The sequence below is a fragment of the Juglans regia genome, chromosome 3 (assembly GCF_001411555.2).
Source record: "Juglans regia cultivar Chandler chromosome 3, Walnut 2.0, whole genome shotgun sequence".
Classification (NCBI taxonomy): domain Eukaryota; kingdom Viridiplantae; phylum Streptophyta; class Magnoliopsida; order Fagales; family Juglandaceae; genus Juglans; species Juglans regia.
In genome coordinates this window covers 14,143,382-14,153,181 of record NC_049903.1, presented here as the reverse complement: position 1 = coordinate 14,153,181, position 9,800 = coordinate 14,143,382, and the positions used below count along the sequence as shown (strand labels likewise).

The 9,800-nt window shown below is 40.4% G+C and overlaps 1 long non-coding RNA gene across 1 annotated transcript; it reads right to left on the bottom strand.

Moving 5' to 3' along the window:
* Nucleotides 1–797: 797 nt before the first annotated feature.
* LOC109018937 lies at nt 798–3,540 on the bottom strand. The gene is made up of 4 exons (XR_002000676.2): nt 3,304–3,540; nt 2,102–2,197; nt 1,558–1,658; nt 798–1,128 (listed from the first exon to the last, which is right to left on the bottom strand). It is a non-coding gene; the product is annotated as an uncharacterized LOC109018937 (long non-coding RNA).
* Between the last annotated feature and the right edge of the window lie 6,260 nt (nt 3,541–9,800).

The following is a 9,800-nucleotide window of genomic DNA, read 5'->3' as shown; positions in this document are numbered from 1 at the left end:
AGTTTTGACCATTTTTTGGGAAATTGACCTTCGTCAGAATTAAAAAAAAAACATATAAAAATAAAAATTGACACTAACTGCAGAAGAATATAATGAAAGGTTTGGAACATTCGGCATAAGTCAGTGAAATTAAATTAAAAATAAAATCCTATGGTCTAGGACAGTACTGCTTCAACATATATAATATTACAGAAGTTAATGGTAAAAGCAATAAATCAAATAAAACACGCCCCACTGGGAAAATCAATACTAGCAGTGGCCCCAGAATGGGAACCACTAGGAAAAAACGAAGAGAGAGATTAAATACTAGCGAAGAGAAAAAAAGAAAATCAATCTTCAACTCCGACGTCTCAACAGCAAGTGGCAAATCGGCAGTGGAAACTGACATGGGGATGGGATGGTTCATGCGCAGTTGAGAGTAGAAATAAATAAACCTGGGAGATTAAAAAAAATATATCTCCCTGGCCAAAAATTTACCACTTAGAGCATTGGCAACGTTGCCAAGTCTAAAATTTAACTAGAATTCTAAATTTTGGCTATAGGATTAAATTTTGGTTAGATGAATCCGCATTGGACTAACCATCTTAAAATTAAAATAATAATATAATATTATATATTTTAATAATATTTTTCAATTTTTATTTTTATTTTACAAATATACTTAATATACTAATTAATAATTTAATTTTTATTTAAGATAGTGCTACCTGGCTATGTTGCTATTTATTAAAACAACAAAATTAATACCAACATGTTTTACTATCTGGCTATGTGGGAACAAAATTAATACCAACTCATAATCAAAATTAATTCCTCTTTATTTAGTAACAAAGATGATGTTTTTGGTGTAAACATAAATACCAACACAGTCCTCTTTACATAAATGTCTACCAACACATTTTATTTGGTAGTTCCAGATTCCACAACTTCCTCCAAAACTCAGAAGTGCTTTGTGAATGTGAACTTTCAACCTTCCTTCATGATTTAACAACTCCAAAGCTAAATGATATACTGATTTTACTAGATACATTCAACTTTTATGAATACTCCAAACAAACTGAAATACAAACTGCAAGTGAGAGTGGTGAAGAATGGGTCATCGTCAAACTGCCACATTCTCCCACTGGTCTACACACACAAATGAACACAATTTAGATATTTTATACAAACTGCCACATGCACACTTGTAAAAAATTACTTATAGAAACATGAGTAACGAAGTTTTACACAAACATTGTTGATCGCCTAACATTTATTATAACCACTTTGGAAAATTTAAATAACACTCAATAGTCACCTGTTCTGGAGAAAATAACAAGGAAATAAAATATCTAAGAAAGTATAATATTAGTTCATTCAATCAAACAAGTTTGATAGTTTCTCTTATCACAAATAAGAACCTGATCCCCGAACTGAAATGTTTTCATGCCCTATTAGATCTATAATTCATCAACCATTTAGATTCATGGAATGCTTATTGCAAGCGGGAGTAAACATTTGCATTAAACAAGCATCGTTCAAAGGAATGAGATCTAGCTAAAATGAGTGCTAACCAACCTTGCAACATTACGCCAAAGGCCACTAAAGCCAAAGACAATCTGGAGAGTCGAGGCAACAATAAGAGCACCCTGGATTCCAGGCATTATCTTTTCAAATTTCTGTATAATTGACATCACAAATCATGAGATCGAGGATACAATGTATATAAATTTCTTTGAAAAAGGAAAAAGAAAAAAACAAAGAGTGAGAGTGAGTAACCACACTAGATGGAATTTCAATGAACCAACCTCCTGAGGATTTACAAAGAGAAACCCAGAATAAAATTAGTCCTTTACGCACAACAATACCCGAATCTCCAAATGAAAAGTCGAACTCCAAAAAATTTCTCATAATTCCAAAAGAAGAAAAGAAATCAGAAAATCTTCACTAGAACCCAGATGCTTCTTAACCCCAAAAACAACTCAACTTATACCACCCCAAGCACACAAACACCTACAAAACCATCTAGAACAGAAATATTATATATACATATATATTATATATGAATGCAAATACACATCCACTAGCATAAGAGGACAAGCAAAATAGGACCAGTGATTACCAGAAGGCAAGCGTTGCAGTGAAAAACAGCAACCACTCTCTAATCTCCTTGCAAAAAGTTTATCGCAGGCTAGAACAGCTTGGAGAATCCTGGGGACTGTCAAATCATGTTATGTTAAGAATTAATTTATCACTGCAAAATCAATGCCTTTTGCTTTGTAATGTGGTCGACAGTAAAAAAGATAGCAATGTGGCTCTCATTGGTTTGAAGAAAAATAACCGAGTTGTACTCATCTACTGCCAGTTTCAAAGTTTGCAGTGTAACAATACACCATTTTCATGAGATGATTATAAAAAACAAATTAAAAAAACCAAAATATATATATATATATAGTTAGTTCTAACTATATTCTTTAAATCTTACAAAAGCAGGTTTTAGATTTTGTTGCAGGAATGTAGAAGTGAAAAGTCCATGCATTACAACTCAAATCATTTTCAGACTTAAAGGGACATGACACGTCTAGTAAAATCTGGAAACCATCCATAGTTACAGGATGATTATAAACTCGGAATCCTGACACTCACACCCAACCAAACTATACACAAAACAAAAGTTGGCACAAAGATGAATGCTACATTAACATTCAGTGTTCTTTTTATGTTTTTTATATTTACTTCCGTTGGTAAAATTCTCACAAAGATGATATTGGGACTCGCGTTAACAGAAAATAGATGACACACCCATATATTCAAGGAAGTAAATTAAGAGAAATACATATCTTTGATCATTTATAAATATTAAATTATAATCTTTCAAAAATCTATCTTTCTCATGATTAATTACAGAGATTAACGTAGGCTCTGAATCCATTCCCATCTAGAAAACAACCGTTGTGGTTGGATGTACAAATTACCATCTTTGGTTAGCTCAACTACTTCTCTTTTGTACTGTAACATTATCCAAACTAAACTGACTTTACTGTTCTTGATTATAGACCCACATATGAGAAATTTATGTATCTATTACTGCAAAACGTCAAGTTATTTTCGTTAGATTCGTTGGTTGTTTGTAGGCTTCACTGATACTGAGGAACTCACTAGAGTTTTCCTTCGTATCGATCTGACCCACCCTTAATTAAGAATTAATCCTTTCAGCTCTCAAGTAACTCGAAAAGGTTTATCTTCCTTACCCCAAAATGGCCCCAAAAAATGGAAAAGAAATCAGAGAGAAGAGGGAGAGAAGAGCGAGGAAGAGGGACTTACGTTGGAAAGAATGAAGACGACGACAACCGCTAGAGAGAAGGAGACGCTTGCGGGCTGGGGAAGAGCGATGTCTCAGCAAGAATGGGGCTAGAAGATTATGGCTTGCGGGTTGAAGAAGAAAAGGGCAAAGAAGAGAAGGGAGCTTCGGGAGAAAAAGGGCGAAACAGAGTTTTGGGAGAAAGAAAATCAAGATAGATGGAATGAGAGTTTGGGGATGAAGAAGAATAAAATCAAGGGAAAGAAAGAGCAGGAGGCAGACAAATGATAAAAAAATACTTTGGCCTGTGTACAGTCCCTCGCCAACAATAGAGAGCTGCTAACATTTACTGTAGCAGAAATGTTAAATTTATGAAATTTAGATAGGTCAATGCTGGAGTTTTTTTCTCACATTTCCTTCTAATTTCTAACTTGCATTGGCTAATGGCTAGGCCATTGCCAATGCTCTTAGATGGTCCTCTCGGAGTAGTACTTGATGCCAATGAATGTTTGAAAAATGGGATGAGATGAGAATTTTGTAAATAGTAGTGAAATTATTTGTGAATAGTAGTTAAATGGTTTAAATTAAGATGTTTTTTGGGTTTTTGGAAATGAGAGATAAAAAATTGAATAAAAATATTGTTATAATCTAATTTTTTAATATTATTTTTATTTTTGAATTTGAAAATTTTGTATTATTTTTTGTGTTTTTATTTACAAGTTTGAAAATGTTATAATGATTAGATAATAATTAGATGAAAAAGTTAAAAATTAAAAATTAAAAATTGTTTGTGTTGTGGACGTGTTTCACACCCCTGTGAACACCCTCAGCAAACCTGCACCAAAAGAATTAGAGAAGGCTAGCTTGAAGGATATTAAATGCCTCTGATGCCTAAGTCAGATCGCTTGTATAATGTCTTTGTGAATCCAAGACCTAAATCAACTTACCTCAATTGTGAATTTCTTCTAGTATATATAGAGTGGAAGAGGACTCGTTCTGGTTCGCAGAACAACTTAATCCCTTCATTTAAATGTAGCCCCGGTTCGTTGTTATTTAAATTCCCTCCTTTTTTGGTCCTAGGTTGTTGTTTGGGAGTATTTGTATTTCTCAATTGTTCGGGGAGCAGTTGATTTTCTTATCTATGGATAGTAAAGAAAGTCTTGGGCTTACGGTTGGCAGCCTGGGTTGACTACAGTAGGCTGACTGTCATGGGCTTGCTCCATTGGGCTTATAGGCTATTGTATCGTGTGTGTAGATACATAGCCGAGGAAGGAATTCGGTCTCTCCAATTACCCCGCGAAGTCTCATAATGTGAACATGATGGGACTTTTATCCATCATGCCGCTTCATTGCCTGGTCTGTAATCATTCTTGGGTCTGTGGGTATCTACGCACATATCAAGGGTGTGTGTCATTTCATCTTTGCGCCCTTTCATGTTCCCCTTTCGTACCCCAACATGTCTCTCTGCATTACCATTCCATCCCTTTCAACAGTGTTGTACCTCTTGCATTGGGTTTCCTTCTTGCATTGCCAACTCTGTCACTTCATTCTTTTTCCTGCATAGACTTGTTCTTTGTTGCAGTGTCTCCTTCTTGGTTATCTTCTGCTTCCTATGGCCCTATTATTCTTTGCGTTCTGGACTTCCCTTTATCAATGGCTTCACATAAGTCTTCTTGGTCTACTCCTTGTGGCTCTAAATCCTCTCGATGTTGCGACTCTCCTCCTTGTGCTAAAGAGACTAGTGTAGACCGTCCTTTTGCATTTGAGGGAAACCAATGGTTGGCGACAACGTCACGTGCTGATTTGGATTTTGTGAGGAATCACTATGGGGTCCCCAACTCTCTAGTATTAGGTCTACTGGAGCCCCATCGGGGGTGGTCAACTCTGAAGGTTTCGCCGCTTAGGTGGCGTTGTATTCTATAATGTTCCTAATGAGACTATGCTTGCCCTTTTGTCGGCCTGTTTGAGATTTTCTCGACTTCTTAGGGCTTACTCCCTCACAGCTTGTGCCCAACGCATAGAGGATATTGATGGCCTGTTGCGTAGCTTGGAGTAAGGTCTTGGAGCCCGATGGTGAAGATTATCCAAATCTCACGGCGATGGAGTTTCTTTTTACCCACGACGTTCGACGCATAGAGGGAACTTGTGTAGTTTTTGGCCTCGTACTAGTATCCGAGTGGTGCATTTGGAGAGCTATTATTCTCATGCCAAGGAGTTGCCAAGGACATTCTTTTTTGTTTCTGGAGATGGTAGTGAATTTTCTTCGAACAAGGCTGCTCATCGTGAGTTCCATGTTTGGGCAATGTGGGGTCCTGTTCCCCATGACCATGACTTCGCCATTACCCTTTCTAACCGGGAAGAAGCTCGTTTGCGCCTAATTTATGCTTGGGTGGAACAAAATGATGATTCCACTTGGTTAGACATTCTTCTGACCCGTGGCAACATTAACAGGTTTTTAGTTTTTCCCAATTGGGCTCATGTCTTTCGCCATCAATTTTTGGCGCCCCTACTCTATCCAGAGGATAGAAGAGGGGCCTTTGACTATTGAGGGCCGAAAGGGAAAGAAATCTTGCTCAGGACTAGGCCTTGCTCATGCCAAGTCCAATGCCTCTGATGAATCATGTTCTGCCAGGGGAAGGCCTCCGCCAACTTCCTTGGTTCCCAAGGAGGGTAGTTTGGTTCGCCCCAAGCCTTCTGCAATCTTGACGCGATTATGGAACATGCCAAGGTTAATTTGGAGTTGGGGTTGGAGGTCAAGTCTGCTATGTCACCTAGTCAAGGTGCTACTTTGTCAACCTCTCTCATCTTTGAGGGTCAACAAGATGCCTCTGGCTCAAATGAGGATGAGATAGAGGTGACTCTCGACCCTACCTTTCTGGAGACTCTCTTGGTTGTCCCGACTGATTCCGCTGCCCTTTTTGATTGTGCAAGCGAGACCTCTTTGGCTATAGATGATGATGTGTTGCAGGAGACTCCTCCAATCGTCCCAACAAGTTCAACCACCCCTTCCACAGCCTTGGGTGGAGCCACTCCCAAGATTCTCATTGTTTTCCCCGAATTTCTACACGAAGAGATTCTCGGGAAGATTCTCAGCGGGGGCCGTGTATCAATCCCCTTGTCGCCTTTTAGTGTTTCGACGGTAGGGGAATACATTCCCTCGCCTATGCTCTCGATCAGTTCGCCCTTTGGAGATTGCCCCTTGGGCTTAGCTGGCCAAGTGGGGGACAGTGCCTTCGTTGTTGTTGTGTCCCCTCCATGCCATTGCTCGGATTCCCCTTCAGTTGGGGGTATGGATGAAATTGGTGGTTTCGTGCCTTTCTTTGGAAAGGCATTTGATGATTCAGACCTTCTTGGCCCTTCGAGTTCTCATCCAGCTGACACCACCCACCGAGCTGATTGCCCTAAGGAGGAGGCGGTTTGGCCTATGGTGTGCAGGCTTCAAGGTTTCTTATCCCTGGTAAGTTTTTCTTTCGATTTCTTGTCTTTTGGTTCTTCTCCTCCCGTTGTTCCTCAATTATAACCCATTTGGTGGTCCAAAGGGTGGATCATTTGCATCCAGGATAGTGGACCCAGATCGACTTGGAGGAAGAGAATCAGTCGATGTGATCTTTCATGGATTGTGAGCATAACATCGTTCTGGCTGCCCAGGTAGATTGGGAGGAGATGGTGCAGAACTTGTCTAAAGTGGAGTCTTATTCTCATGTCTTGGAGGATCAGGTATCTTCTCTCCATATAGAGGTGGGTGGCGTTCAATGCAACCTAGAGAGATCCCAAGAAGGAGTGGATCGATGCCACCATGAGGCAAAGTTTCAGAAGGAAGAGTGTGAAACGTTGCTTGACCACCTCAACTGGATGGATAAGGAACTGGAGGAGATCGGGGGTGCAACTCCGACTATGCTACCCATTTGGCCAAGTTTGAGGAAGATCAGTGGAAACTATCCACTCAGCTTAGTATAACTCGGGGCAAGAAAGTTAGTGCCGTGGTCCAACTGGAAGAGGTGAAGTGGGACCTTAAAGGCCACGACCAGAGTTACTTGCAGCTGCATGAAGTTTTTGAAGGCTACAAGAAGAGGTTGGTAGACTCAGAGTCAAAGGTGGCTAAGTTGAATACCAAATTGAAGATTTCTCAGGAGGAGGTCCTTTGCCTAGCGACATAGGACCGACCAGGTCTACCCCTCATAAGGCGAACGACCAAGGAGATGTGATTGATGTTAGTTTCTTAGATGGGTCGCTCGAAATTGGCGCGTGTAACTAGCATTAGATACACTTCCTGGTGAACTCTTTGGCATCTTTGAGGGCATGTGGCCAATAATACCTAGCCCTCATGAATTTAGCTGCCAGAGCTCCTGTGTGATTTCCGCATACTCCCTTTTGTACATCCTCCATGACGTATTGGGCCTTTTCTTTTGATACACACCTCAGGAAGAGGGTCGAGAAACCCCGCTTGTATAACATGTCGCTGATCATGTTGAAATAGGCATGTTTGTTCTTAACCTTCCTTGCTTCCTCCTTACCGAGTGGGAGTTTCCCGATTGTCAGGAATTTGATTATGTCGCGTGTCCATTCTAGGGCCTTTGTGCTTACTTCCGAGATTTTGAGCCCGATTGTTAGGACTTCTATTATTCGAGTGATCACCTTCCATGGTAAGGTCGTTTCATCTTTTCCAAATGGTGCTCGTGCCAGCCTGTCAGCTTTCCAATTGTCCTCCCTCGGGATGCGGCTGATTCAAAAGTAATCTAAATGGTCACGTCTTTCGTAGACTTGATGGAGGTATCTTTTGAGCCTTTCACCCTTCACCAAATATTCTCCTGTTATTTGACGGACTTTGACTATAAAATCTACTTTCATGTCGACCTCCCTCGATCCTGAGGCTCTTGCTATGGTGAATCCTGCCAACACCGCTCTATACTCAGCCTCGTTGCTGGTGACCTTGAATTCAAGCCTTATTGCATGGTACATTTCAGTGTTGTCTTTTGCAACTACATACGCCCCTACTCCCCTCCTAAACAGTAGGACAAGCCATCAACGTAAACTTGCCACGACTTTCCTATAGGGGTTCTTGCGTTTTTTCTAGGAAGTTGGAAAATTCAGCTACAAAGTCATCTAGCGCTTTCCCTTTCACTCTAGTCTGAAGAATATAGTCAATATCGAACTCGCTTAGCTCAATTGACCACTTTACTAGTCAGCCTAAGATGTCTGGTCGGTAATATTTTCTATAGGGGTGTTACTATTACTACTTTTATGGGATGTGCCTGAAGTAAGGTCATAGTCGGCGAGCAGCCACTACTAACTCGAATGCTAACATCTCTACTTTAGGGTATTGGGTCTCGGCTTATGTAGTATGCTGGTCATTGTATTCTTCCTTCTTCGTGTATCAAGGCGGCATATATGGTGTCCAGTTTGATTGAAAAATATAGGAGCAAGGTCTCTCCTTGCTTGGTCTGGCTTAAGAACGGGGGGTGCGACAAGTATTCCTTGAGTTGTGCAAACGCCTTTTCACACTCGGAGTCCTAATTTTGTACCTTACGCAGGACTTGAAAGAACGGTAGGCATATGTTTGTCAACCTTGACACGAACCTGTTGAGCGCTACTATTCTCCCAACCTGCCTTCGCACTTCATTCAGGTTCCTCAATGGTTCCATTTTGACAATCACCTGGACTTTCTCCGAATTAGCTTCAATCTGTCTTCCTGACACCATGAAGCCTAGGAACTTGCCTAACTGCACTCTGAATGCACATTTTGTCGAGTTGAGTTTCATTTTGTATTGCAGTAACACTTCGCTTAGGTCCTCTATGTGTTGTTGTGGCTCTTTGCTCTTGACTAGCAAGTCATCAACCTACACCTCCATATTCCACCCGATATGTTCCTTAAACATTATGTTTACCAATCTTTGGTTTATTTCTCCTGCATTTTTTAAGCCAAAAGGCATTACCTTGTAGTAATACAAATCCCAGTCGATTATGAACGTTTTTTTTTCTTGGTCGACTTGGCTCATTTGGATTTGATTATACCCGTAATAGGCTCCATGAAGCTTAACATCCGATGCTCTGCAGTGAAGTCTACAATTAGGACGATTCAAGACAGTTGGAAGCTATCTTTTGGGCAGGCCTTATTAAGATTAGTGAAATCCATGCACATTCGAAATTTCCCATTGGACTTTCTCACGAGGACTACGTTTGAAAGTCATTTAGGGTAGTGGGTCTCTTTGATGAATTCGACTTCCAAAAGTCGGTCGAATTCTTGTACAATAGTTGCATATTTCTCAATACTTAAACTCCTTTTTCTTTGCTTAACTGGTTGCACATCTAGATCGACACTCAATTGGTGTTCTATTATCTTCTCATCAATCCCTGGCATGTCCTCGTGGCTCCTAGCAAAGACATCCTTGTGTTCTACAAGGAGTTGCTTTGGTCGTTGTCTTTCTTCGCCATTCATTTTGGCCCCGATCCTCACTATGGCCTCAAGTGAGCTGGGTCCAAGGTGATTAGCTTGAGAGGCTCATCGGTCTTGTCTTGCTTC